General features: G+C 34.7%; 1 pseudogene across 1 annotated transcript in view; it reads right to left on the bottom strand.

The window, feature by feature from the left end:
* LOC111055424 overlaps positions 1-23,962 on the bottom strand; it is a 131,598-nt pseudogene that overhangs the window by 70,647 nt on the left and 36,989 nt on the right. Inside the window, exons 10-16 of the transcript XR_005572930.1 lie at positions 19,326-19,596; positions 17,758-18,273; positions 15,709-15,786; positions 12,442-12,642; positions 9,983-10,254; positions 6,001-6,228; positions 2,470-2,671 (exon numbers count right to left, since the gene is read on the bottom strand). The product of XR_005572930.1 is annotated as a probable chitinase 10 (transcript). The remainder of the gene's footprint in view (positions 1-2,469; positions 2,672-6,000; positions 6,229-9,982; positions 10,255-12,441; positions 12,643-15,708; positions 15,787-17,757; positions 18,274-19,325; positions 19,597-23,962) is intronic.

Raw genomic sequence — 23,962 nt, 5'->3', positions numbered from 1 at the left:
ATATAACGCAGTGTCAAGGCAGAGAATCAACAACGCTTCTCTTCTATCTTTCTCAACTGCCATTATACGTGGACCTCACTATAGCAATTATTAGTGTTCGACAATATGATACAGTATCATCTTAACTAGATACACAACACCATAATTTGATACAAAACAGGATAGCACTATCTGCTTTGTGGAATGATAGACAAGGATAGCAACAGCAATGTTAATCAACTATTGCCATTATAACGTGGACCTCACTATAGCAATTATTAGTGTTCGACAATATGATACAGTATCATCTTAACTTGATACACAACACCAGAATTTGATACAAAACAGGATAGCGCTATCTGCTTTGTGGAATGATAGACAAGGATAGCAACAGCAATGTTAATCAACTATTGCCATTATAACGTGGACCTCACTATAGCAATTATTAGTGTTCGACAATATGATACAGTATCATCTTAACTTGATACACAACACCAGAATTTGATACAAAACAGGATAGCGCTATCTGCTTTGTGGAATGATAGACAAGGATAGCAACACCAAATTTAATCAACTACTGCCATTATAACGTGGACCTCACTATAGGATATTTGGTTGGAGATTGTGTTGTGCTATACATGAAGTGTCAATCTGCATTCCCTCATGTTGGTGACGTTGAAGATTATAATTCTCATGAGTTCTAATTGGACTATTCCCAACCCAGTATGAATAGTCCCATAAGAGCTTATTGGAATTATATTTTCCTCCACCTACTGTCTAAAGTACTTACTTTACTCCCTGAAACCTAATACTAAAGTGTCACTTTTTCGCTCTCGGTAGTAAAAAAATGAAAAACTCCCTAGGGAGTAAAAGTGACTCCATTTAAATAACATGGGGAGCATCTCTATTTTGAAACTTACATTGTAATAGGTTAGAAGGTCTAAGCTCAGATGAGAAAGCATAATAGAGGTGTCTGTCATTGAGTCAACTGAATTCAATACCACAACCAGAAATTTGATCAACTCATGAAATATATGTTTGTATGATAATTATTGTATTCTTAATATTAGTAGACGATAAAAATTTCTACAATTTTTAAAATATTTTATTTTATTCAAATTACCAGCCAACAAATATTTTTGATCTGCAATTCAAATCTGAACCGCGTGATCTGGAGTCAGCCATTTTTGGTAGCTGCTCAGCTGATATAATTGTTAAAACTTTTGCCGATAGATAGCGCAATCGGCAGTGCCAATCAGACGACCGGTTTTTAGGTTTTAGATTTAGGTTATGTTGTTAGGAATCATTGTCACCAATACATAAGTTATTAGAATGATTTTATTTGCAGTTTCTATAAAAAAATGTAGATGGAGGAAAAATGTGTACATCATGAGCGAAAAATACTTTTTCTCCCTCAGGAAAATTGCTGCCCTCGGCTTCGCCTCGGGCTTCAAACTTTTTCCCACAGGGAGAAAAAGTCGTACTTTTCACTCTAGATATACAAATAACTATTTCACTGATACTAATATGTGTGGATCCAGTTTAATTGAACAAAATTGAATAGATGATTATATAATTTTTATAGCAAATTTTGTAGTAAGCCAACATGGGAGTTTATTATTTAACTAGCAGGTAACCCGTGCTCCATAAGAGTCTCATTGATCACTTAAAAAACTGAAAACTTGACCTTCTGAATTACTTTTCTAATCATGTATTTTATTTGTGCATTGGTTAATGTAAATGAATAAGCTTGATATCTTGGAGAATTAAAGATAGGCCTATAACAATCCTCGGTAAAATAAGAATCTATATGCAAAATGTCAAGTTAATGAGTTGAGACGTGATGATGCGTCATTCGTCAATTTCCTATCCCCTACCTGTATAAGCCAGTTCTTCCCTTTATTATACTAGTAGCTCTGTGAACAGTAGACCTGGCGCTCAATTAGTTACTATACATTGACCTGTTTTTATGTTTTCTCAAAAATTAATAAATAATTTATCAATTTAAAATGTCTAGAAAAAATCCTAAATAACATAGAGCTCTCTAAACTATCGTACCGTGACGTGTCGTCCCGGAATGTGAGTGTGAGCGCTGTTATCTGGCTGCAACTGTCTCCAATGTTGATGGAAAGATACATTTTCAAGATGTTCGATGTTTTTGAACGTGTAGTATTATAGTCAACTGTCTACTAACGTTGATGGAAAGATACATTTCCAAGATGTTCGATGTTTTTGAACGGGTAGTATTATAGTCTACTAGACAGCTGATTTATGATGAATAATATTCTATAGTCTGATTTTTACTCTAATATTGGCGTATGAAGGAGGCTCCTTTTTCCTTTTATATTATCCTTGAAATGCAAAATTTCCAAAAACCTTGTATATACGTCGACGCGCAATTAAAAAAGGAACATACCTGTCAAATTTCATGATAATCTATATAAGCCAGTTCTTTCCTTTATTATAATATAGATTGGTAGCTCAACTCACTTTTATAGCATATCTCGTAATAAGCCAACATGCCGGGTTGTTTAGTGAACTCCCCGCTCTCTCCCGGGTCGACAGTCTCCTCTCCAAGCCCATTTCCCTTATCAGGTGCGGCCAGAGTGAATGACTGGCCGTAGAAGGGGATTCCAACCACCAGTTTCGACCTATCGGCTCCCAGCTCAATCAGGTGTTTCACTGTCGAATCCTGGCAAAAAATAGACAAAGATTAACATTTATTGATGGAAATAAATGAGAAATTGCATTTATTCAAATCTAATTAATGAATGATTATTATTAAACAAAAATACAAATTACTAGTAGTTCTGTGAACAGTAGATCTCACGCAGTTTTCTCATCCACAAGTATCTGATGTCAACTGTTCTAGTTGACCGAGCGAAGTGAGGTCTAAGATTCAAGTCAACGGTTTTGCATTTCTCTTTATTTATGTTTATATGTTTATATGTTGCGCATTTACGGCGAAACGCGGTAATAGATTTTCATGAAATTTGACAGGTATGTTCCTTTTTAATTTGCGCGTCGACGTATATACACGGTTTTTGGAAATTTTGAATTTCAAGGATAATATAAAAGGAAAAAGGAGCCTCCTTCATACGTCAATATTAGAGTGAAAATCAGACTATAGAATAATTATTCATCATAAATCAGCTGTCGTGTTGACTATAAATTGCATGCCATGACGCATGCAATTCAATATCTCAATGTAACTTGGTGAAAAATTAGCAGCTGTGTAGACTATAAATTGCATGCCTCATTGAATGCAATCTTTATGCACTATTAAATAGGATGCAAAGAACTTATAACAGCTCGTCTGGGCGCCTAGATGTCTTCTGGTTTTCTCGCGCTAAATTCCGGGAAGCGTTATATGATAATTAAATCTTGTGTAAGGATGATCTGATCAAATAAATAGTTAGTGTATCAGTGTGGATGTGCTTATGGTTTGGGACGTCGTTATAACTGCGCGAGGTCTACTGTTCACAGAACTACTAGTTGATTCAGTTGAATCACAATTCACAGTTGAATCTTGTCACTTGTCAGCTGATTGATTATGAATAATTCTACAGTCTGATTGAGCCTATCTTCAAATTAGATGAATTCCTTTTCTTTTCATGCTATCCTTAAAATGCAAAATTTCAAAGAAATCGTATGTTTACATCGACGAGCAGTTGAAAAAGGAATATTCCTGCCAAATTTCATCGAATTCTATCAACGCGTTTGGCCGTAATCGCGTTACATACAGACAGACAAATGCAAATCGATTTGAAACATATACCTCACTACGTTCGGTCAAAAATGCTGCAAATCACTCCGAAGACTTCTGCTACTGCAAAATATTGACAATAGGGTTGACAGCTAGATGGAAACTCTATGAGAGCTACTATACAAAAATTGGATTTTCGTTTAATAATAATATTTATTTATCTAGAAAGGAAATTTTCGACGAGTATTTTAATCCTGGGTGATATTTATTGGCCGAAAAAATGTATTCCAACCACTAACTTCCACCTATCGGCTTGTAGATCAGTCAGCTGTTCCACTGTCGAATCCTGGCAGGGACTGAAAATGAATTATTACAAAAATAGACAGCCCAGATAAAAAAATATACAGGGTGGCCACCCATTTTTAAATAAAAAATTCATGAGTAATTACCGGTTTTACAGAGTAAAATTTCAAATTTTCCTGGTAGAATATCCGCGGTATTTGAGGAACAAGATACATTCGTGAAGAATTTATTATGTAAATCTTCAGTTTGAACATCAATTGAACATCACCCCTGGTTGTGAGTGTTCGTCTGGATATGCAGGACTCTGTATGTCACTTAAAATTATTCAGTTCGTACTACATTTTTTAACTACAGAGATTTGGGTTCAACAACATTGAGTGCTCTCCACATCCTCTAAAGATGCTTTTTTATTTTTTATTTACTCTACTTTACTTATTCTATTGTTTTTGTTGTTTTTTTTTATTGTAAATCTTTAACTGTCAGGTTGTTGTAATGCAGTTCACGGTGCTCATTCCCCACACCCAGACTTGTTGTCTTTGTGGGGAATATTCACTATTTATCTAATGTTTCTGCTGCTGTATTACCTTTTTTTGTGAATGAAGATCATTTGAATTTGAATTTGAATTTGAGTTTGATCTTCCATGACGAATTGCGAATAGCGTTTTAAATTTCCAAATATATTGATAATTTTAGACACTACAGTCTATTTTTGTGAGGACTTAGTACCTTCTTCTAACTACTCATATGTGTGCAGTGCTCCATTCTCAACACTCAGTGAGTAGTTAGAAAACGAAAAATTCCTCACAAAAATAGACTACAGTGTCAAAGTTATCAATACATTTGAACATTTATCATGTATTCTGAGTCATACTTTTATCAACGAATCCATATATATATATATATATATTATATATATATATATATATATATATATATATATATGTACAGTACCATAGCCGATGTTTTAGATATTTTTTCAGGTTAGGTAGGCTAGTTCAAAAACATTGCTAATTATATTAGGCTATAAAAATAAATAAATAAATATGATTTTATTGCCGTTAAATTCTTAGAACAATAGGCAAAGTCAAATATTGAATACAGTAAGACAAAATATAAAATCAAATTTTACAGCAACTGTACATACAAAATTACATTACTGAGTCTTGAAAATAATACAGTACCTAAGTAAACTGTAAGTCAATTGGATTTTTAAATACATCAATAATATTCATTTGAATGCAAAAAACATATTCCTTACAGCACAACTTGAGCCTTTAGAACAATATATAAATACAAATAGAAACCTCTTAACTCTAAGCAACAATTAATTATTTCACTCTCAAAGAACTCTTCAACACTATAAAAAGGATTTATCACAAGCCAATTCAATATCTCGTCTTAAATTTCTTTTCTGTCTCTAATATTAAATCTGTAGGTAATTTATTGCAAATTTTTATACCAAATGTATCATAACTTTTGGCTTTTTTGGATAACCTATGATAGGGAATATCAATCCTATGACAATTTCGTAGCTATTGCTAGCCATCAAGTGTTTTTTTTTTTATTTGAGTTTATTGTTACTGTACACTTATTTACTTAATTAATTGAAATTTATGAAAAATTCGTGAGGAATTCATGGTATTTTTCCCTGTTAGTAAAATCATGAAGAATTCAAGGTTCTCCCGTTTTTCCCGGTAGGTGGCCACCCTGATATAGGCTGTGTACAAAATTGGTTGAAGAGTGCTCTGATGATCCAGTCCGTTGACTGCAATTGAAATTACTTATTTGGAAATTTGATTGAAAATTGAAATGAATTGATGAAACAAGATGTCACTGAAGATGACATTATGACAACACAATATGATACAGTATCACCACAATATGATACAGTATCATCTCAACTTGATACACAACACCATAATTTGATACAAAACTTGAAAACTTTGAATGAATTCTACAAATGATGGGCTATCTTCTTATGCTATATTTTCTAACTATTGAATGCAACATACCACATTGTAATCAGGGAACATTTCGCCAGCAGTGGGATAGAGTGGAGCGACATGGCCCGTCTCATGCTCCCAGGCGCCATGATAGTCGAAGCTCATCACATTGACGAAGTCGGCGTGTTGAGAGAGAGCGCGCATGTCGTAGGCCCTGTCCACTATCTCACGGTAACCGGATATGGCGATTGACAACTGCAGGCGAGGCTTTTCCTTGTCGAAAGCTTGGCGCAGCTCCTGAAAATTAAAACATTTTTGGAGTTCAAATTGTGAATGAATCGAAATCACCAACTCTACATAATCTCTATAAATTCAAATTCAAATTCAATTTTATTAAGCCAAAACACTTTACAACTGGCCATGTCAACAGGTATTGAAAAATAAATGAAATAAATAAATAGAATAAAAGAAGCTTACAAAAATATTGCACGTCGCATAAATTATAACATTTTTCTACACTTTACATACAAAAAATAACTGCAATTTTACAGTTGAACAAATTATAACACCCTATCATTTAAAAACTCTTCAACACTATAATATGCCTTGTCAACCAGAAATGCATACAAATCTCTCTTAAAATTAGGCCTACTTGGCTTTGACAATTTTTTAGGCAGCTTGCTGAAAAGTTGCAGGCCATAAACAATCGGACTCTTATCTGAAAATTTTAACCTATGATGTTCAATGAATGGATTTCTACTACCACGTGTAAAATATTTATGAACATCTGAATTCTGTTTTAAGGTACCAATTCTATCTCGCTGTAGGACGCGATAGATATAAATGGATGGTAGAGTGAGCAGCCTAAGATCTCTAAAAGTGCTTCTGCATGGATGATTATTTTCTAAATTTGCTAAAAATCTTACTGCACGCTTTTGCAGAACAAATAATCTCTGAATGTTTTTCATACTTGTTGCACCCCAAAGCTCAACACAATACACCAGATGAGTATTAATAAGCGAGAAGTAAACACTTTTAGCTATACTAATGTTTACAAGTCTTGCAATATATCTTAATACATCGGGGTTATATCGGGGTTCATATCTGTTTATATTTTTATATCTGGTTATTCATGTTCAACGGATCTCGAAAACGGCTCTAACGAAATTTGGAACATAGTAGGTTTATGATATAAAAATTCGATTGCACTGGGTCTCATCCCTGGGAAAACTCGCGAAACAAAACGGATCATCCTTGGCTGAAACAGCTGAGACTTTCGTTGTCTGTGGATAGTAAAAGGTGAGCGAGTGATTCTGTCAAAAATCAAAATATCGTATCCCCGAAATTCATAAGTTGAGTATAGCCAGCTGTAAAATATAAACACAGTCATTTTAGAGAATTGTGTTCTGTTTATCAATAAATAAAAATTGCTTGCGAAGCTCGGTGTCCCGATATTTGTGTATGAACCGAAATCACTAACTCTACATAATCTCCATAGTGGGGTTCAGATTATAATGATTGATTGATTGATTGATTGATTGAGTACTTTATTTATGTAGATTACAATATATACTGGCTTATACACTTATATACAATAGCTTACAATACAGCAAAATTATAGATGAATTTACATAATATAGACTAAGGAAATAACTATTGAACTGTATATGATATGAAAAAGTAATTTGTAATATAATAACTATAGATAATTATATTGTTATGCATCTACATAAATTGGCGGAGCTTTGGACATATCAATGTCCATTCTTTGGAAAGAATATTAAAAATATCCTCCCCACTAACTCTCTACCAAAACGTTAATTTAGAGTAAACTTTAGGGATAGAGAATATCGTCGAACAAACCCTCAAACGGACGACTAAAAACGCTATAGTGAGACCCATGTTATAATGGCAGTGCAGAAAGATAGGAGCACACAGCGTTACCGATTCTCTGCCTTGCCACTGCCTTCTATAGAGGACACCTGATACCGGTATATCTAATGTAATATCAACTGTTCATTCTTGTTTATTATTGTTTTGTAGAATGAGAGGACTGTATCTAAATTCTTATTGTATTTAATGAAAATACTTGCCTAGTTGGAATTAAAAGAAATATTTACTGTGAGCAAAGCTATGGAAGTTCTCAAATTAGTATAGATAATAGACTCACCAGTCGTAATTTTTATATGTGCCAGATTATCAATTATAAGGTATTGGAATCAAAATACAGGATGGAATATAGAGATGAGAAGGATAAATACCTTTGGGAAAGGAAATACCTTTCTGATACTCTGATACTGTGGCCTGGTGATGATTACAAGCTGCTTGGCAATATTAATTTCACTGCTCCTTGCTTCTCCCAAATATTCACGACATTCATTAAACACTTCAATCAATTATTGACATATAATGTCCGGCTAGACAAATAGCAAAATAACAAATAAAGTGATTGATTGATTGATTGATTGATTTTTATTATGACGTGCTAGGTCTCGATAGACCCGTTGCACTAAACAACAGTACAATACAAAACAAGTAAACAAGATACAACAGTATTCAAATGAACAAGAATATAAGTATTACAAATAAAAACAGTTAACTGTTGGAAGTTAAAATAGAATTAAATTAGATAATATAGATTAAGATAATTATAAGTAGATAATAAAGATCATGTTATGAAAAAGAGAGAGTAGAGAATGAAATAAGGAGAAAAGTAAGAGAGATGAGAAAGTAGAAGAAGAAGAGAAATTGAAGAAATGATATGAATATGAATCAATTCAATTCTTGTTTACGCCTGCTTCTGAGCCAATTCATAAATATGATTTATAAATGTTATTGAATTAATGAAAATCCATGATACATTATATAGAATTTTTGATTTCCCAAGCAGACAGATATAGATGAAATATAAGAGATTAAAAAATAATACTAATGAAAGAAAACTTAATAATAACTGAGAATAACAAAAACATATTCTCACACTGAAGTTTATGTTAACGGTCTATGTATGTTACAATTTACAATCAAATTATTGACAAGCTCACACCCTGTTTCAAGTCATCCCCCCTCAAACTGTATAATTACCAAGATGCTGGTACAACTTCTTTTTGAAAAGTTTAAACGAACCACAAAGAACTATATGATCAGGCAATCATTCCACTCTCTTGAGGCTTTAACAACAAAAGATTTATTAAAAAATACTGTACGATGCAGAGGTATCTGTAACTTATAGCGATGAGCTCTTGTTCGACGTTGTGGATTTACATCAGTCATGAAGGTGAAAGCCTCACGAAGATACTCTGGACCGTCATTTAGAACCAATAGTTTATATGTCAGACATAGAATGAAGAATTTTCTTCGTTCCTTCAATTTAAGCCAGTTAAGATCGTTGAAGAAAGGAGTAATATGTGCATCCCTTCTTGCATCATATATGAACCTCACAGCGAAATTCATGGATCTCTGCAATCGATCATTCAGTTCATCTGATAGATGAGTGAGCCGGAACGGTATGGCTTGTACACTCTTGATTCCGTCTGCTTTCTTTCCCGACTGAGAAGAAAAAACCTAGGCTGACGACAGTTTTCGACAATCCACCGCCAGGAGGCAGCACCGCACGGAACAGCGCTACATGGACGCGCTCAATTCAAGAATAGCCACAACAATTATAATCAGTTATATTTTATCAGTCAAGAAAATATTTCTTAATAAATTTTCATAATTGGGATTGAATATTTGGTTAATTAGTTACATTCCTTGATTGTTAAAAAACCAATGTGGGAACATTGCTGAGCTAGAAAGGAATAGAAGTATCTGTTTTGTGGAATGATAGACAAGGATAACAATACCAATGTTAACCAAATACTGCCATTATAACGTGGAACTCACTATAGTTTGAGAAAAATAGTTCAAGTATGTTTAGAACTTGTTGACATATTGTGAACGTTTTTCAGGTTACTTAGTAACCTAGTTTGAGCCCGGGACTTCTAGGCTGCTTCGCAAGCACTCTATCCTCTACATGACATAGAAAAAAGTGAATAAAATAAAAACTAACCTGCACAAACTTGGCAAAGTTAGCCTTATCGGCGGCCGGCCCCTTCTTACAGTTGCTCTGCCAGCACACAGGATAGTTCCAGTCCAGCTGCAGACCGTCGAACGAGTGTCGGCGCAGTGTCTGCACACAGTCTGCGACGAATCGGCGCCGGTTACCTTTGTCTGCAACCAGCTGCGAGTACTTGCTGCCAGCCGAGTCCGTCCAGCCGCCCATCGAGAGCAGCACACTAGCGCCACTGCCGGCGGCACGGGCAACTACGCGCGCAAACAGGTCTAAACAAAGGACAAATGTGCAAGGGTTAAAAGGAGTACAAGTGGAAAGGGTGTTAAAAGCAGTACAAGTTAAATTGGGGTTAGAAGTAGTACAGTGACATGGGTGTGATTGAGGTCTAAACATAGGACAGGTGAGATAAGTGGTTAAAAGCAGTATAATGACATGACATGAGTATAATTTTTGTGGATTTAAGTAACATTTTTTGTGATTGTGGAGGAAGATTTTTGTTTCGATTTGTATTTTTAAATTGATTAATCTGTTAAATTCAAAATTATTGTAGTACCTACATACATTTTTTGGACTCAAAATCGTGTGTGAATTAAGTTATCATTTACATAACCTCTAGACTGTGTATTCCAAATTAAGGTTTAAAGCAGTTTTGGGCGAATGCCTGTTGTTTTTACCTGCATTGTATCTATTGTCTATGAATAAATGAATAAATGAATGAATGAATGACGGTTGGGTTAGGTAGGTGTGATATGGGCATAAAAACAGTACAGTGATTATAAGGATAGCCCAGTACAAATAGGTCTAAATAGAGTACGATGCCAAACCGGTTAAAAGCAGTACAGTGACATGGGTTCAGTGATTATAGTCATAGTACAAACAGGTCTATACAGCTAGAGGACAAAAATGTGCACTTGTTAAAAGGAGTACAATGTCACTTCTGTTATTATGGTCATATCCCAGTATCGACGACAAAACGGTTAAAAGGAGTACAATGTCACTTCTGTTATTATGGTCATATCCCAGTATCGACGACAAAACGGTTAAAAGGAGTACAATGTCACTTCTGTTATTATAGTCATATCCCAGTATCGACGACAAAACGGTTAAAAGGAGTACAATGTCACTTCTGTTATTATGGTCATATCCCAGTATTGACGACAAAACGGTTAAAAGGAGTACAATGTCACTTCTGTTATTATGGTCATATCCCAGTATCGACGACAAAACGGTTAAAAGGAGTACAATAACATCTAAACAGAGGATAATCTAAACAGAGTACGGTGACATGATGATTGAAAAGAGTACAAGTGTAATTGGAGTTAATTAAAATCACTACAATGATTATAAACATAGTACAAACAGGTCTAAACCGAGGACAGGCGAAACAAATCAGTTAAAAGCAGTACAATGAGATGAGTCTGATAAAGATACAGATCTAAACAGAGGACATGTGACATGGGGGTTGAATTGAGCCATAGAGAAACAATAGTGTAAGTAGATATCCCATAGTATAGGGCGTTTATGTCGCAACTTTTACTGTTATCTCAAGCCTATAGTCCACGTAGTTCTTTTCTGTGAAGCTTTATGACGCTGGTAGTCTCTCATACTAATAAGTATTAAATATTTATATTAATTAAAACTTTTACAATATTTCCATTAATAAATAAATCCTTAGTTTAATTAATTAAATTAACGTTTTGGTAGAGAGTTAGTGGGGAGGATATTTTTAATATTCTTTCCGAAGAATGGACATTGGTATGTCCAAAGCTCCGCCAATTTATGTAGATGCATAACAATATAATATCTATAGTTATTATATTACAAATTACTTTTTCATATCATATACAGTTCAATAATTATTTTCTTAGTCTATATTATGTAAATTCATCTATAATTTTGCTGTATTGTAAGCTATTGTATATAAGTGTATAAGCCAGTATATTGTAATCTACATAAATAAAGTACTCAATCAATCAATCAATCAATACTGTGCCGTTCATACACTCTTACCCGGTCAAAACAGTAAAAATCGACAGTAATCGGCTTGCGATAACAGTAAAAGTTTCGAAATAAATGCCCTTTACCATGGGATATCTACTTATGCTATTGTTTCTCTATGGTACAAGTGACATGGGTGTGATCAAGGTCTAAACTGAGTACGGTTTCATGAAGGTTAAAAGCAGTGCAAGTTGAATTGGTAGTTAGAAGTAGTACAACCACATAAATAAATGATCAAGTATCATGTGATTTATAATGATAATTGATGAACTTACTATTATCAATATCCGACCAGCTATCGAACGGTTTGAGTGTCAAATCGTTGGGATCGAGAGAGGCAAACGCTACATAAGGGGCAACAGATACATAAATTAATAAGGGGGATCCTTGGCCAGTTCTTGGCAATGACATAAATTATCAAGTATTTTGTGATTTATAATGATAATTGATGAACTTACTATTATCGATATCCGACCAGCTATCGAACGGTTTGAGTGTCAAATCGTTTGGATCGAGAGAGGCGAAAGCGTATATGATGTGAGTGCAGAGCGAAGGCTCTATATGCTCCGGCAAGAATTTGCCGTCTCCCTTCCTGTACCAGGCCCAATTTGTGAAGTAGCACACCACTCTGGGGCCTGACGGTTCTTGTTTGTCACCAACTGAAAATAAATAAATATAAAATACAAAACTTTTATTGTAGAAGGCTCTTAAGAGTATTACAACAGCCAAAATTCAACAACATTCATAACATTTTTTAATTAATTTAATTTAATTTAGAACTTTTTAAATTTAAAAATGATCTGTGTGTGATGAACTATGTGTTTTGAATTGTAAATTGAAGAATTTTGAAGTTATACATAACCTAACTATATTTGGACTGTTGTATAAATTAGAATTGGAACCGTTTTGGGCGATTTAGCCTGTGGTACTTTTCTGTAAGTTGTGTAATTCTGAATGATTGAATAAATAAATAAATAAATAAACAGTTACAAAGTCACAGACAGTTAATAAATATGAATCGAAATGGACTAAATTGAATTTTCATAGTATTAATATTCCCATCAATTATTTTTAACTAGCTTTTATTTCTTCTAATTCAAATCAAAGCAAAATCTTTATTGCCGAAAAAATTGGCCAATGTTATAACAACGTCAGTAACTGAAAAATTACAACAGAGCATAAATAATGGGCTACAAATTACACAAATAAACAATTACACAAATAATGTACAGGAGCTTTCATTGGTTTTACAGTATATAAATATCTCAGCAACTGAAACCGAGTTCACACACAAATATCAAAAATCTGGTGTGGCGCACTCACACAACTTTCCTTGCCGTTATGTAAATTGATCACCTGACGCTAGTGTACACGCACACCTCAAGTCTACTGTTTTAATATCTGAGCCAGCTGGTGACAGGACAATAACGCTGGGAACACACGAAGTCGGCTATATCTTCATAGTGAATGATTTAATAGAATCAACAGTTGCCAACAGTTTGCAATTGAATAATCTTTTTTTTTAATTTCAAGCTTATTTTAAATTTTAGATGGAAACGTTACTGGACATCAATTGTAGAGATTTTCATGCTTAATCTTTTTCACTTGAAATTTTTCGATTAAATTGTATCTGAAGCCTGGTAATTGGGAATCTAAAATCAAACTTTGCATAGATGGGGCGGAGCTCCTGGAATTTTTACAGATATGAGACTTGTGGCAGTTGATAGAGCTTATCAATGAATATTTTAGGTATAAATGTGATCGAAATCGTTGGAGCCGTTTTCGAGAAAATCGAGAAAAACCCTTCTATCCGCCATCTTGAATTGCATCAGATCGAAATTGTTCGATCTGATTTGTTATTATGTTAAAATACAAAATTTCACAACATTTAAAAAATCTGGTGTAGCGCACTCACACAACTTTCCTTGCCGTTATGAAAATTGATCAACTGACGCTAGTGTTTCCGCGCATATCAAATCTACTATTCTAAGATCTGAGACAGCTGGTGACAGGACAATAGCGCTGCAGACACACGAAGTCTGCTATCTCTTCATAGTGAATGATTTGATAGAATCAACAGTTGCCAACAGTTTGCAATTGAATAATCTTATTTTCTCGCATTTCGAGCTTATTTTTAATTTTAGGTGAAAATGTTACTGAACATAAATTGTAGAGATTTTCATGCTGAATCTTTTCCATGCTGATTTTTTTTGTTTAAATTGTATCTGAAGCCTGATAATTGGGAATCTAAAATCAAACTTTGCATAGATGGGGCGGTGCTCCTGAAATTTTTACAGATATGGGACTTGTGGCAGTCGATAGAGCTTATGAATGACAAAATCGTTGGAGCCGTTTTCGAGAAAATTGCAAAAAACCCTGTTTTTGACAACATTTTTGTCATTTTAGCCGCCATCTTGAATTGCATTTGATCGAAATTGTTCGTGTCGGATCCTTATAGTGTAAGGACCTTAAGTTCCAAATTTCAAGTCATTCTGTTAATTGGGAGATGAAATATCGTGTACACAGACACTCATACACACACACACACACACACACACACACACACACACACACACACACACATACAGACCAATACCCAAAAACCACTTTTTTGGACTCAGGGGACCTTGAAACGTATAGAAATTTGGAAATTGGGGTACCTTAATTTTTTTCGGAAAGCAATACTTTCCTTACCTATGGTAATAGGGCAAGGAAAGTAAAACCTTAACGACACACTACCTGCTTAGTATAAAATCTGAGTTAAAGTAATCCTCAATAGAATAGAACACTTTTGAATGAGTATATTCTTTATATAGGACTTGAAATGATTCTCATCCATTGCTCTAACCTCGAGTGGTAATTTATTAAATATCTTGATACTCATGTAGCGCCAATTTTTCTAAACCGTAGTCCAATGGTGAGCGTCAATTCTAATATCTTGCCTACTTCTTGTATTGTAATCGTGAATGTTGCCATTCAGAGCACATTTGTGCGCTTGCTTCCTCATATATAACAAACATGTAAGTATGTAGAGAGAGGGAAAAGTCAATATATCAAAAACTTATCAGCTGTGCTAATAGTGAAGTTGTGTTTCTTTTCTGGCTCAAGATTTTGTAAAATTACTAAAAAATTTCCAATTTGTAGAAATTTGAGTAAAATATTTTTGTTTTTAATCAATTTTTAAATATCAAAATTCAAAATTTTCAGTTTAGTCATTAGTTTTGAAGTGTAAATTGGACTTTTTGAAGTGAAAGTGAAAGCTTAACCTTATTCTTTTTTGAAACTTTTATTTGTAAAAATTTGGGAGAAGACAGTTTTGGGCTATGCCTGTTGTCTTCTCCCAATCATATTATATTTATTATAATTATGATCTGTAATTGCCAATGAAATAAAATAAAATAAAATAGTTTCAAGTTGAAGAAGAGTGGCTTACAAGTTGCCAGAGGTGGTGCGTGTCAGATTATTCTTACTGCTTTCTTCTAAAGCTTAAAACTTGACGTAATGAAATCTTGAAGAATTGAAAATAGGCCTATAACCATCCTTGGTTAATTAAGAATCTAAATGCAAAATGTCAAGTTAATGAGTTGAGTAGTTGAGACGTGATGATGCGTCATTCGTGAATTTCCTATCCCCTACCTGTATAAGCCAGTTCTTTACTTTATTATAGTATAGATAAGGATTCAACAACAGAAAATTTCAAACTGTTAATACAATTATAAACTTACCGGCGTTATGATTAGGCTTTTTCCTCAATTCGGCTTTTTGTAAAGTGGTGGTGTTGTTGATTTCTTCCAGCTTTTGTTCTGAAACAGAAGAAAAAATAACTTTTTCCTCCACTTACTGGCTAAAGTACTTACTTTACTCCCTGAAACATAATACTTAAGTGTCACTTTTTCGCCCTCGGTAGTAAAAAACAGAAAAACTCCCTAGGGAGTAAAAGTGACTCCATTTAAATAACATGGGAAGCATCTCTATTTTAAAAACTTACATTATAATAGGTTAGAAGGTCTAAGCTCAGATGAGAAAGCATAATAGAGGTGTCTGTCATTGAGTCGACTGAATTCAATACCACATCCAAAATATTTTTGATCTGTAATTCAAATCTGAACCGCGTGATCTGGAGTCAGCCATTTTTGGTAGACACCCAGCTGATATAATTGTTACAACTTTTGCAGATAGTGCAATCGGCAGTACCAATCAGATGGCAGGTTTTTAGGTTTTAGATTTTAGGTTATGTTGTTAGCAAACATTGTCACCAATACGTAAGTTATTAGAATGATTTTATTTGCAGTTTCTATAAAAAAATGTAGATGGAGGAAAAATGTTGTGTACATCACGAGTGAAAAATACTTTTTCTCCCTCAGGAAAATTGTTGCCCTCGGCTTCGCCTCGGGCTTCAAACTTTTCCCTCAGGGGGAAAAAGTCGTACTTTTCACTCTAGATATACAAATAACTATAGTTAAACACTGGCACATTTACTAGATTGGTGGTCAGTTGATTTCTTAGTTTATCCTATTTTTTTTATGGGAATAAAATGCATTATTCTCCAAACTGCGGGCATTGATTGGATGGGAGGCAAAGATTTTATTTATTAATAGAATTTTCAGTTTAGTCATTAGTTTTGAAGTGTAAATTGGACTTTTTGAAGTGAAAAGTGAAATCTAACCTCATTCTGTTTTGAAACTTTCATTTGTAAAAATTTGGGAGAAGACAGTTTTTGGCTATGCCTGTTGTCTTCTCCCAATCATATTTCAATTATGATTTGTGATTGTGAATAAAAAAATGAATAAAATGAAAATAAAGTATGGTGACAGATCAATAGTTATTTGTATATCTAGAGTGAAAAGTACAACTTTTTCTCCCTGTGGGAAAAAGTTTGAAGCCCGAGGCGAAGCCGAGGGCAGCAATTTTCCTGAGGGAGAAAAAGTATTTTTCGCTCGTGATGTACACAACATTTTTCCTCCATCTACATTTTTTTATAGAAACTGCAAATAAAATCATTCTAATAACTTACGTATTGGTGACAATGATTCCTAACAACATAACCTAAATCTAAAACCTAAAAACCGGTCGTCTGATTGGCACTGCCGATTGCGCTATCAATCGGCAAAAGTTGTAACAATTATATCAGCTGAGCAGCTACCAAAAATGGCTGACTCCAGATCACGCGGTTCAGATTTGAATTGCAGATCAAAAATATTTGTTGGCTGGTATTTTGAATAGAATAAAATATTTTAAAAATTGTATAAATTTTTATCGTCTACTAATATTAAGAATATAATAATTATCATACAAACATATAATTATTTCATGAGTTGATCAAATTTCTGGTTGTGGAATTGAATTCAGTTGACTCAATGACAGACACCTCTATTATGCTTTCTCATCTGAGCTTAGACCTTCTAACCTATTACAATGTAAGTTTCAAAATAGAGATGCTCCCCATGTTATTTAGATGGAGTTACTTTTACTCCCTAGGGAGTTTTTCTGTTTTTTACTACCGAGAGCGAAAAAGTGACACTTTAGTATTAGGTTTCAGGGAGTAAAGTAAGTACTATAGACAGTGGGTGGAGGAAAAGTTAATCTCACTATAGTATTCTACAAAGCTATGACAATATTCAATAAAAAATTATATTAAAGTACATATTGGAGTCATATTTCAGCCATTTGACGGCATTGCAGTCATATTCAAGTTCACCATATTATGGTAAAATACAAAATTTCACAACATTTAAAAAATCAACTAAACAAGTTCAATTATCTATTCAACTCACCTGAACATTTCACACTGCATTTCCCCAATGCTGGCTCATATGCACTCCCAATAGGACACAGATATCTATGCATCATTAGATGGTCACATCTGTAGAAAATATGAGTGCAATCCGAATATTCCAGCTCATTATCGTGCTGTCTATAGACATTTCCCCGTCTTGTCTGCTCAGAATCGTGCTCTCCATATGAATCAACCACTTCCTGTCTTTCCTCATTATCGTGCTGTCTATAAGCCTGATACCCATTCACCGGCTCATACTTGTGCTGTTTATAAGAATCAACCACTTCCTGTCTCTGCTCATAATCGTACTGTCTTGACGTCTCAAACTTGTGCTTTCTATAACCATGACCAGTGTTTGTCCGCTCAAATCCGTGCTGTCCATAGCGGCAGCTGCCGTCGTGCGGTGTAGACAGCACATAGGGAGCAGCACTCACTTCTGATTGGCTGCTGGCCGAAACGGAGACCTCTGATTGGCCCTCAGCATTCGAAGCCACGCCCCCTGACTGCTGTAAAGCTTCTCGCATACAAAACGTTAATAATGCCAGTGTACTATGTATAATAGATTTGGCACACAAAATAGACACAAGACCTGATTCCATTACAACAAATTCACTTATAAGCTATAATACAAAAAATACATAAATATGTTGCCTAAAACCAACAAATTATTCTAGCATGCAGGGGGAAAATTTGCAACATATTAGAGTAATTTTTTGTAATGGAAACAGGTCTTGAAATAGTTACAAACATGGATCAGAATTGACACAAATAAACAAGAAACAGTAAAAAAATACTTAAAAATAGAAAAGATGTGCAATAAACCGATACAAATGATACATTATGACAATAAAAATACACACAATCATTGGAACAAAAAAATCAATGATCAAACTAGCAATAAAATAAGTGATGACCAAAAAATATGTATAGTGAGGTCCACGTTATAATGGTAGTGTTTGATTAGCAATGGTATTGCTATCCTTGTCTATCATTCAACAAAGCGGATAGCGCTATCTCTCTCTCTCGCTATGCTCTGTTAACAATGTAGAATTAATAATTAATTCACAAAATATATCATCTTGATTATGAAAAATATAATTGCTTAATAAAAATATAATTGAGTATTTTTAACGAAGATGGACAGTTAATGAATACATTAATAAACCTGCATCAGCTACCGTCAGTCAAGAAGGCATTGACAAGACAGTGAGGATCGCCAACGTTGTTCTCCTATCTTTTCCACTACCATTATAGCATGGACCTCACCATAGCTGATACTCTTGGGAAAACGCATTCTAAAAGGCGTTCCCCACCATGATAATATTTTGTAAGACGAAACTGATGTGCAGTTGATATGAGATTTTATAAGCTCTACTAGTCTTGAATTTGATTCATTCCTCCCCTGGCAGCTATTGAAACATATCATTTTATGAAATGCCATTAGTATCACAGGAGTGACAACAAATTTCTCACTTTTCATTTGAAAAAAAAACACAATTTCCTAAACAATATTAAATCATATTTACTCCAATCAGGGTTCATCTAGCAAACATTTCAGCCACTTACGGTTACTGTGAGGCAATATTGACACCGCTTGCACAAAAGTAGGCGGAGCTTGCACATAGGTGGGCGGAGCCTGAGCAAAAGTGGGCGGAGCTTGTCCCACACTGACCAATGACGGCTGGTGCACGGCCAGCGGCCAATCAAATGCGTGCAAATGGTCGTTGATGGCATTGAGCAGTGGATACTTGCGTCCGCAGTACATGCCTTGGAAATCGTCCAGATCCAGAGCCCATACCATGACTCCACCCAGTTTTTGCTGGTTGATGTAGCGCATCTGGGAGGAAAACAGTTGATTAATTCATTGATTTTTCATAGAAAATGATTATAATAGATAATAATTGATATTATCTAATGTTTTTCTATGTTATACAGGGTGATTCACTAGGATATGCGGTAACTTTGAGAGCTCATTCAATATGTAAAAATAATGAAAAAAACTTATATAAACATAGGTCCGGAAATGTTTCGTTAGCGAGTTATACAGGGTTAAAGATTTCGCCTGGATTTCAGTTCCGCTGAGTAAATGAAGACTCTCTGAAATTCTGGGAAGTTAAATTTAGGGGCAAATGCCATTGTTTCTTATGGTTTTTTACCTGAAAAATTGATTAGAACAGGTCCCAGAACTGTAAGATGAGTAGTTTTTGAGTAATCCAGTGTAAAATGCAAAAACATTGAGTAAAAAAACACAATTTTTACATTTGGCCAGCAATCGCTTTGTTATTTTACCAATAAACTGATCAAATTTCAGAACAAAACTTGTAGAAAATTTAATTCTAAACAAAACGGTATGATTAAAGTATACAGAAAGTGAACAGATAATCAATTAAAGGAAGTTTTATTGAAAACTGTAATGTAAAGTTATGCAATAAAATTACAGTAAATGCTCAAAAATGTTGCCATTAACTTCAATGCATCTTTCTGCTCGTTTAAGAATTGCTCTTGTTGCTTTTCGTAGTTCTACGGGGCTCTCCTTTAACTGCACAAAGGCTTCATTAATTCGATCAAGTAACGCCTCACGGGAATTTACTTCGACCTCGTAAACATGATCTTTCATTCATCCCCATATGCAGAAGTCCAATGGCGTATGATCTGGTGACCTTGTTGGCCAGTGTATAGGACCACCACGACCGATCCATTTATTTGGGAACTGATGATTTAGATAGGTGGAAACATCATTTGAAAAATGTGGCGGTGCGCCATCATGCTGGAAGTACATCTTGCGTCGCGTTGCAAGAGGAACATCTTCCAGCAATGTCGGTAATTCTTCTTGAAGAAACTGTAAGTACGCCTGACCTGTTAAGCGCTCTAGAAAAATAAACGGTCCAATTAGCTTATCATCAATAACACCACACCATACATTAATGTTAAAACGGTATTGAAAGTTACGTTCAATTGTTGCATGAGGGTTCTCTTCTGCCCATGAATGTTGGTTTCGTAAATTGTTGATACCATCACGAGTGAACTGTGACTCATCGGTAAATAAAATGTACTTGAAAAGTTGACGATGATTGACTAACCAATTGCAGTACTCCAAGCGATGTTCATTGTCTCCTGGTTGTAAATGCTGTACTTTTTGTTTATGGTAGGGATAAAGGTTGTTCTTATTAAGTGTTCTCCAAACTTTACTTTGCGAAACCCTAAACCGCTTTGAAATACGTCTTGTACTAATACCTGGACTACGTTCAACAGCAGCAATAATGTTTTCTTCTACATTAACATCATGTTGGCGAGGGTGGTCAGACTGGATCTTTACGCTTGGAAGTGATCCTGTTTCCCGTAACGTACGAAATGTAGAAATAATGGTTCTAGCATTTGGAATTCTACGATAAGGGTAACGTTGTCTGTATTCTTCCACAGCGATTGTAGCATTGCCTTCACATACACCGTAAATAAACACCATATCGGCGTATTCTTCAGTTGAAAATAAGTATGGCATTACTACTCCAACAATTTAATAATTACTATGGACAAAACAATGCTAACATGGACTAAAATTCAATACGACGAACAGAACAATACACACGTGGACTAAAACTCAGTTGTTACCTCTCAAGGAATTAAAATTCTACATTTCAAATCACATCATTGTTGATCAGCTGTTATTGTAGTGCCAACTTATGAAAAACAAATTATCCGCTCAACATGTGTATTTTTTTTTATTATTTATGTTTGTTGTTTATGTTTATTTCTTTATTTTAAAACTGTGTTTTAATATTATTTTATTTTGAAATTTTAGTAAAAAAATTAAGGTGTTAAATTTAAGTAAAAATCATTAACATTTTACAGATCTTTAATAAGAAATCAACAGAGTTATTGTCGGCCAAATGAAAAACGTGTGTTGTTCTGTTTTCAATAAAACTTCCTTTAATCGATTATCTGTTCACTTTCTGTATACTTTAATCATACCGTTTTGTTTAGAATTAAATTTTCTACAAGTTTTGTTCTGAAATTTGATCAGTTTATTGGTAAAATAACAAAGCGATTGCTGGCCAAATGTAAAAATTATGTTTTTTTACTCAATGTTTTTGCATTTTACACTGGATTACTCAAAAACTACTCATCTTACAGTTCTGGGACCTGTTCTAATCAATTTTTCAGGTAAAAAACCATAAGAAACAATGGCATTTGCCCCTAAATTTAACTTCCCAGAATTTCAGAGAGTCTTCATTTACTCAGCGGAACTGAAATCCAGGCGAAATCTTTAACCCTGTATAACTCGCTAACGAAACATTTCCGGACCTATGTTTATATAAGTTCGGAAACAACTCCAACGATTTTGATCAAATTCATACCTAAAATAGTCATCGATTTAAGCTCTATCAACTGCCACAAGTCCCATATCTGTAAAAATCTCAGGAGCTCCGCCCCATCAATGCAGATAGATTCCCAATTATCAGGCTTCAGATACAATTGAAACAAAAAAAAAATCAAGTGGAGTAGATTGAGCATGAAAATCTCTACAATTAATGTTCAGTAACATTTTCACCTAAAATTGAAAATAAGCTTTAAATTCGAGAAAAAGTGATTATTCAATTGCAAATTATTGTTGATTCTATTAAACCATTCACTATGAAGAGATAGCAGACCTCATGTGTGTCTCCAGCGTTATTGCCCTGTCACCAGCTGGCTCAAATATTTGAATAGTAGACTTGAGATGCGCGGGAACACTAGCGTCAGGTGATAAATTTTCAGAACGGCAAGGAAAGTTGTGTGTGAGTGGGCCACACCATATTTTTTTGTATGGCTTTTATTGGTGGGGAGTCCAATAGCATGGGAGTGATGTGGTCAAAAACGTTTGGTAATGAGCGGGGTTTGAACCGGGGACATCTATGTTGCTATGCAAGCACTCTATCCACTAGACCATGAGGATCCAGAGGTCAGAGCTATACTTGTGGCATCTATAGGTGCGTACAGACTTTCACTCTGCTCCGCAACCGAACGTCACTCAAGCAGAGCGATTGATGATCGACCGGGGAGCAACAGTGGTTCGACCGGGGAACGCGAGAAGATCTAACATCTTCCGTAACGTTCATGATGGGTGCGCGGGCGGAGCAACTGTGATACGATGGAGGAACGAGGGCGGTACGAGGGCGGTACGAAGGCGGAGCGTGCTCGGTGCGGGTTGGAAGTGCGTATATGTGTACGCAGCTTATCATTATTTCAATTATTTTTTCAGAATAGAATAGTTCTATTGATTAGCAAACACACTAAGAATAAGCTAACATGAGACATGACAAGTGACTTAGATAGAAAGAGCAGTAGACATTCTAAGAAATGAAGTAGAATTATATTGGTCCACGTTATAATGGCAGTGTTTGATTAGCAATGATATTGCTATCCTTGTCTATCATTCAACAAAGCAGATAGCCCAATCTCTTTCTTGCTTTGCTCTGTTGCCAGATTGTCTCTTAACAATGTAGAATTCATAATTAATTAACAAAACATTTCATCTTAATTAGGAAAATTCATTATGAAATTATTGAAAAATATAATTACTTGCTTAATAAAATATAATTTATTAATTTAAATGAGAATGAACCGTTATTATTCCATCAATAAACCTGTATCAGCAACCGTCTTTAGATGGCATTGACAAGACTGAGGATTGGCAACGTTGTTCTCCTATCTTTCTCCACTGCCATTAATATTTTGACTTCATTATAGACCAAACTATATCACATATTATTATCAACTCTCACATTATAAGATCATTGCATAGCCTATGACCATAGAGAAACAATAGCGTAAGTAGATATCCCATGGTATAGGGCGTTTATGTCGCAATTTTTACTGTTATCTCAAGCCGATTATTGTCAATTTATACTGTTTTGACCGATTAAGAGTGTATGAACGGCACAATGTGAGAGACTACCAGCGTCATAATGCTTCACGGGAAAGAACTACGTGGACTATCAGCTTCAGATAACAGTAAAAGTTGCGACATAAACGCCCTATACCATGGGATATCTACTTACGCTATTGTTTCTCTATGCTATGACTCTATTTTGCAGTTAGGGTAGAGAACACTTGAAAGTACACCGTGATTCAAAAAGAATACCACAACTTTGAAAATTGATAATTCTGCAAAGAATAAACGGAGAGTAAAGCACTATCTGTCATCGATTTGAGGAAGCTCTGAA

Source organism: Nilaparvata lugens, chromosome 14, assembly GCF_014356525.2.
Source record: "Nilaparvata lugens isolate BPH chromosome 14, ASM1435652v1, whole genome shotgun sequence".
Classification (NCBI taxonomy): domain Eukaryota; kingdom Metazoa; phylum Arthropoda; class Insecta; order Hemiptera; family Delphacidae; genus Nilaparvata; species Nilaparvata lugens.
The sequence above is the reverse complement of the archived record's forward strand: the minus strand, read 5'-3'. Positions and strand labels throughout refer to the sequence as shown.